This window comes from Salvelinus fontinalis, chromosome 11 (assembly GCF_029448725.1).
Source record: "Salvelinus fontinalis isolate EN_2023a chromosome 11, ASM2944872v1, whole genome shotgun sequence".
Taxonomy (NCBI): Eukaryota; Metazoa; Chordata; class Actinopteri; order Salmoniformes; family Salmonidae; genus Salvelinus; species Salvelinus fontinalis.
Window position 1 is genome coordinate 37,641,713 of NC_074675.1, and position 6,707 is coordinate 37,648,419.

A 6,707-nucleotide genomic window follows, 5' to 3' on the forward strand; every position below is an offset into this window, starting at 1 on the left:
AGTGACCTTAGTCATAGGTGCATGCCAAATGGAACCCTATTCACTATATACAGTAGTGTACTACTTTGGGCTCGGGTCTTTGGGCTCTTGTCTCTGGTCTTTGGGCTCTGGTCTTTGGGCTCTGGTCTTGGTGCTCTGGTCTTTGTGCTCTGGTCTTGGTGCTCTGGTCTTGGTGCTCTGGTCTTTGTGCTCTGGTCTTGGTGCTCTGGTCTTTGGGCTCTAGTCTTTGGGCTCTGGGTATGGGTATGGGTTCCATTTGGGATACAGAGCTTTCATCCATTTTCTTTTCATCTTTTGTCCCGTCTTCTCTTTTCTCCTCTTATGTTACAGTTACAGTATTATGTGTACATACATACTACGCATGATTGAAATGTTGACTGTGTGTGTCTGTGTGCGTGCATGCGCGTGTGTGTATATGTGTGTGTGCGCGTATCCTGTCCGTACTCTCAGTGAACCGTATTGCCAACCATGGCTTCAAGCCCTTTGAGATGCTGTTCAAAGCCTCTCGCTGTGATGACCTGGACCTGGTCAAGTCCTTCACTGGGGAGTTCAACACTAAACTAAGAGACATGGTGAGAACACAAATCACATCAACAAAGGAGTACACACACACACACACACACACACACACACACACACACACACACACACACACACACACACACACACACACACACACACACACACACACACACACACACACACACACACACACACACACACGGTATATGTTTTAATTTCTCTCTCAATTGTATCCATAGCTCCCGACCATCTGCAGCCACGATGACGTTGCCTGCAAGTTAGAGGTGATATCCCAAGGCCACTGTCTGGAGTACAACTACGACTATGAGAATGGATTCGCCATCGGTAAGACCTTCATATGCTATTGGACCAGGAGTTTTCCCTGACCACCTAACCACGTGATCATGTGACCTTGTTATAGGTTTCTTCCCTGGTCAGATCTGTAAAAACGTATTGTCCAAACTATAAGAATGTACTGTACAAGCAGTAGGGCCTTGAGATGTATGTATTTCCTAATCATTTCTCTTCATAACCCCCTCTCCCTTCCTTCCCCTCTCCTCTCCCTCCCCTTCCCTCCCCTCTCCCGCCCCTCTCCATCTCCCTCTCACTCTCCAAGGCCCAGGAGGATGGAGCAGTAACTTGGGACCCCAGAGAGGTCAGGACTATGCCTACTTCGACTCGGGCTTTGCTACGGACATCCCGCGAACCCCTATGCAGCAGGATGGTAGTGCCAGGACGGGAACCTCCCATTACCGCAGCAAAAGGCACCGTAAGACCACCACCAGAGACCACAAGATACAGATATTCTTCAACATCACAGGTAGGCTGGTGGCACGGTCAACATAAACAAAATGAACTTATGCACTTGAATTTGTTTGTGTTGTTGTTTCGAGTCCCGTGCTTTGAGCTGTGTCCATTCTCCCAGCAAGCATCCCGCAACCCTCGTCCAGGAACGACTCAGTGGAGGTAGCCAATCAGAAGCGCCTGCTGCGGATCCTGGAGCAGCTGACCAATCGCCTGAAGCGGACGCTGGCCAAGAAGCAGCTGTCATCCTATCACGTGTCGTCTGAGATGATCGTGGTGGCTGACCCCAAGTCCCTGGAGAGCAAGAGGGCCTCTCTGTTCTGCCGACCTGGGTCTGTACTGAAGGGGAGGATGTGTGGTGAGCAGTGGGCCATGAGATACACACCGTACACTATGTCTAGGCAGCATGGTCTGAACAAATGAATGAACGAATGAACAAATGAACGAATGGATGAATGAATGAACGTTTGGCCTTACACTATTCTATGTGTTGTTGTGTGTTCCAGTCCAGTGTCCGGTAGGGACCTGCTGACTATTCTCTGGTTGTGTGTGGTTATATGTGGTCATGTGTAAATATGTGTGGTTATAGTGTGTGTTGTTGTGTGTTCCAGTCCAGTGTCCAGTGGGGACCTACTACTCCCTGGAGTACGCAGAGTGTGAGAGTTGCTGGCTGGGTTCCTACCAGGACCAGGAGGGTCAGATGGAGTGTAAGACCTGTCCCGATGGATCCTCCACAGCCTACCTCCACGCACGCAACCAGGACGAGTGCAAAGGTAAAACACTGTCCCCCGGACAAGGTTAAACACATGGACAAGGTACTCAGGTCGACTCATACATTGGTAATACTGTACATAGGGCCATGTGAACTGACCAGAAAAACTCTGGGTCCCAGTAACTAGTTGGATCTGAATAGGAAAACTCCTGGTCCCAGTAACTAGCTGGATCTGGCCAGGACAACTCCTGGTCCCAGTGACTAGTTTGATCTGACCAGAAAAACTCTGGGTCCCAGTAACTAGTTGGATCTGAACAGGAAAACTCCTGGTCCCAGTAAGTAGCTGGATCTGACCAGGACAACTCCTGGTCCCAGTGACTAGTTGGATCTCACCAGAAAAACTCTGGGTCCTAGTAACTAGTTGGCTCTGCCCAGTAAAACTCTGGGTCCCTGTAACTAGTTTGCTCTGACCAAGAAAACTCCTGGTCCCAGTAACTAGCTGGATATGACAAGGAAAACTCCTGGTCCTAAAATACTGTATCGTCAACTCTATTCCTCATGAATGTAATACCACCAGGGGGTGTTACTCCTAAGTAATATTGAAGGTTATAAACTCAATGAACTCATTATTAGTATATGTTATATTGTATGTGTTTCCATGGGTATGTTTCAGAGCAGTGCAAGCCTGGAGGTTACTCTGTGAACGGGCTGGAGACGTGCGAGTCGTGCCCGCTGGGGTACTACCAGCCTGGGTTGGGATCCAGAGAGTGTCTGGTCTGTCCGGATGAGACCTCCACCGTCACCAGCGGGGCAAGGGAGATGGCTGAGTGTGGAGGTGAGTGAGAGGGAGGGAGGGAGGGAGGGAGGGAGGGAGGGGAAGGAGTGATGTAGGGAGGGAGGAGAGAGAGGGAAGGAGGGGGACGTAGGGAAGGAGTGATGTAGGGAGGGAGGAGAGAAAGAGTGAGGGAGGGGGAAGGAGGGAAGGAGTGATGTAGGGATGGAGGAGAGAAAGAGGAAGGGAGGGGGAAGAAGGGAAGGAGTGATGTAGGGAGGGAGGAGAGAGAGAAGGAGGGAGAGGGAAGGAGGGATGTAGGGAGGGAGGAGAGAGAGAAGGAGGGAGAGGGAAGGAGGGATGTAGGGAGGGAGGAGAGAGAGAGAGTCACACTCTGACCCTGTGAAGAGGGGAGGGGAAACAGACATGACTGCATTTACATTCAGACTGAACTCACCGACCTAGCATAAAAATGTGTTTACTGTGCTTACATCCATACTTTCATTAGTGACACTAGCCCTCCCTCCCTCTCTCCCTCCAGTTCCATGTTTGGCAGGTCATTTCTCTCGCACAGGGCTGGTCCCCTGCTACCCCTGTCCCAGAGACTACTACCAGCCAGACCACGGCCGCTCCTATTGCCTCTCCTGCCCATTCTACGGCACCACAACAGTCACCGGGGCCACCGCCATACAGCACTGCTCCAGTGAGTTACTGTTACACTACACTGCCTAGGTCTCAAATCCCACAATATTCCCCATATAGTGCACAAAATCACACACTATTCTCTATGTAGTGCACAAAATCACACACTATTCTCTATGTAGTGCACAAAATCACACACTATTCTCTATGTAGTGCACAAAATCACACACTATTCTCTATATAGTGCACAAAATCACACACTATTCTCTATGTAGTGCACAAAATCACACACTATTCTCTATGTAGTGCACAAAATCACACACTATTCTCTATGTAGTGCACAAAATCACACACTATTCTCTATGTAGTGCACAAAATCACACACTATTCCCTATGTAGTGCACAAAATCACACACTATTCCCTATGTAGTGCACTAAATCACACACTATTCTCTATGTAGTGCACTAAATCACACACTATTCCCTATGTAGTGCACTAAATCACACCCTGTTCCTTACATATGCAGCCAAATAATTTCCAATAAAGTTTGAACTGAACTATAGTGTACTTAATGGCACCCTATTTCCCTATAGTATTCCCCCATAGGACAACTGACATATGGCTTTGGTTAAAATGACACTAGATGGGTACCAGGGTATAATTTAAGACCATAGACATACATCATTGTTTGAGACTGAGCCACTGAATGGAAAAGGGTTTGCAAAAAGGATCAGGAAAGAATGGAAATGATTTCGTCATGTGACTACTGAATGGAAATAACCTAGGAACTAAAAGCCTTAAGGGTGCGAACAAACGGTGGCTGGTAGACTTGGCCAACCAGACTAAATGAGCTTTGTTAGTGTCTGCCAGTTTGGTGGCGAGTGGAAACTCTCTCTCTCCTTTCTTCTCTGATTCTCTCTCTCTTTCCTTTTTCTTTCTTTCTTTCTTTCTGTTTTTCTTTCTTTCTCTCTCTCTCTCTCCTTCCTTCCTTCCTTCCTTCCTTTCCCCCCTTCATCACTCCTTCCCTCCCTCCCCCTCTTCTCTCTCCCCCTCTCACTCCCTCTCCCTCCCTCCCTCTCTCTCTCTCTCCCTCCATCTCTCCATCAGGTTTTGGCTCTAGTTTCCTGCCTAAGGAGGAGAGTGTGACATCAGCCCCAGAGGTGGTGGTTTCACAGGGCTATCAGGCTAGTAGCCAGGTGAGACTGACAGACCCATGTCCTCAAGAGACTCCTTAAGGGGTTTACAGCAGATCGGTTGACTTGACTGCACTATGGTTATGAGTTATGATCTGACCTGAGTTTCAAATACTTGAAATACTTGCTGTGCCTGTATGGCTGCGTTTACACAGGCAGCCCAATCCGGATCTTTTGCCCAATTATTGGCAAGAGATCTGATCAGATTGGTCAAAATGCAGTGGCAGCCGTTGAGCTTGCCTTAATCAACCAACGGAATGGACCCTAAACTGAAAACCCCACCCACCTGTTGCACTCCAGGCAGACTCAGGCAAATGCTCAAAGTATTTCATATGTTTTTTCACGTATTTGAACCCAGGCTTGGTCATGGTTATTGAATACGGAGTGTAAGAATACATTTCTCTCCTAGTCCTGAAATTCTCACACTCCATATTCATAAACATAACTCCTAACCACATTACTGTTCCTCTCCCCAGGTCTTCCATGAGTGTTTCTTGAACCCGTGTCAGAACAGGGGGACGTGTGAGGAGGTGGGGGCGGGTTACATCTGCACCTGTCTACCTGGTTTCACAGGTAAACAACACTCATGAATGCGTTCCTCATCTATTCAAACGTCTCGTCATGTGTCCGCTTTCGGTCATGTTCATCAGAGCAATAAAAAAGTTAGGGCCAAACGTCAGTTGTCTCGTCATAAGGCTGTGAACATGTATTTCTACCTGCAGGGGCGAAGTGTGAGAGTGACATAGATGAGTGTGACTCGGCACCGTGTCAGAATGGGGGTCTGTGTAAGGACGGCATGGGAGACTTTGTCTGCCAGTGCAGACCAGGCTTCGTAGGTATGGGAACATCATGAATGTCTGGTACCCAGTTTCCACTCCCTTCAACTTCATTCCTGTTCATTTTCTTGTCTCTCCTAGACATTTAGTAGCCTGGGTCCCAGTCTGTTTTCTGTAGAAACCTCAGTCCTATCAGTCCTCGCCAAACATGACTACGACATAGGACTTGGCTAAAGCAGGAGCAGACTGTCACCTAGGCATTTAGTGCTGGTCCTTTGCAACCGACCTGATGACGGACTGTAGTTTCTTTCTGCCGATGTCGTTTCTCTGCCCCAGGCTCTCTGTGTGAGGCGGAGGTGAACGAGTGTAGCTCCTCCCCCTGTTTGAACGAAGGAGTGTGTGTGGACGAGGTCAACCAGTACACCTGCAGCTGTGCTGATGGCTTCACAGGTGGGATCCCTCTGCCTCGTTACCAGGGCCCTTGGGCCCTTCAGTTACCTTCATTCATAACGAGCAAAGGCCACATTTCATGCAACTACCGCAAAGGCAAAACCAGCAAAACCAATTTTTTTTGCAACATCAATGAAAAGCCAGCCTAAGTTTATGCAGCAAACGTTCAATGCCGACAATGCAATTCATTGGAATCTCCTGTATTCATGCAAAAGGCGTTATGATCAACAACATGAGCTTCTTCTAGGTTCTCATTGTGAGCTGGAGATAGACGAGTGTCTGTCCAGCCCGTGTCTGAACGGGGGGGTGTGTGACGACCTGGAGGGGGGGTACTCCTGCACCTGCCTCCCAGGCTACTCTGGGGACCGCTGTGAGGTCAACGTGGACGAGTGTAACAGCGCCCCCTGTCAGAACGGAGGGACATGTCGGGATGCCGTCAACAACTTCAGGTAATTAAAACCCTTTGCGGAAAGAGGCCTTCGGACCTTCGGGACTTCCTGGTTAAATGAAGGTTATATCAAAAATATAATATGACTGACTGCCGTCAACCAAGTTGCCATATCTTACTTCATGTTGATGTTTTATATGGATAAACAAATATTTAAATCTAGACAATTTGTTGAGCTTTTAATAGTGAAAGATGGTGAAGGCTAGCGTGCAAGAAACAACATCTGTTATTATTTTTATCAAATATGACACATTAGGAAGAAATTGGTTAAATATTGCGTATAATGTGCATAATGTATTGCACAGGTATGTATGACGTACTGGTCTCTATCTGTGTCCAGGTGCCAGTGTGTGGAGGGCTACCGGGGCAGGCTGTGTCAGGTAGATG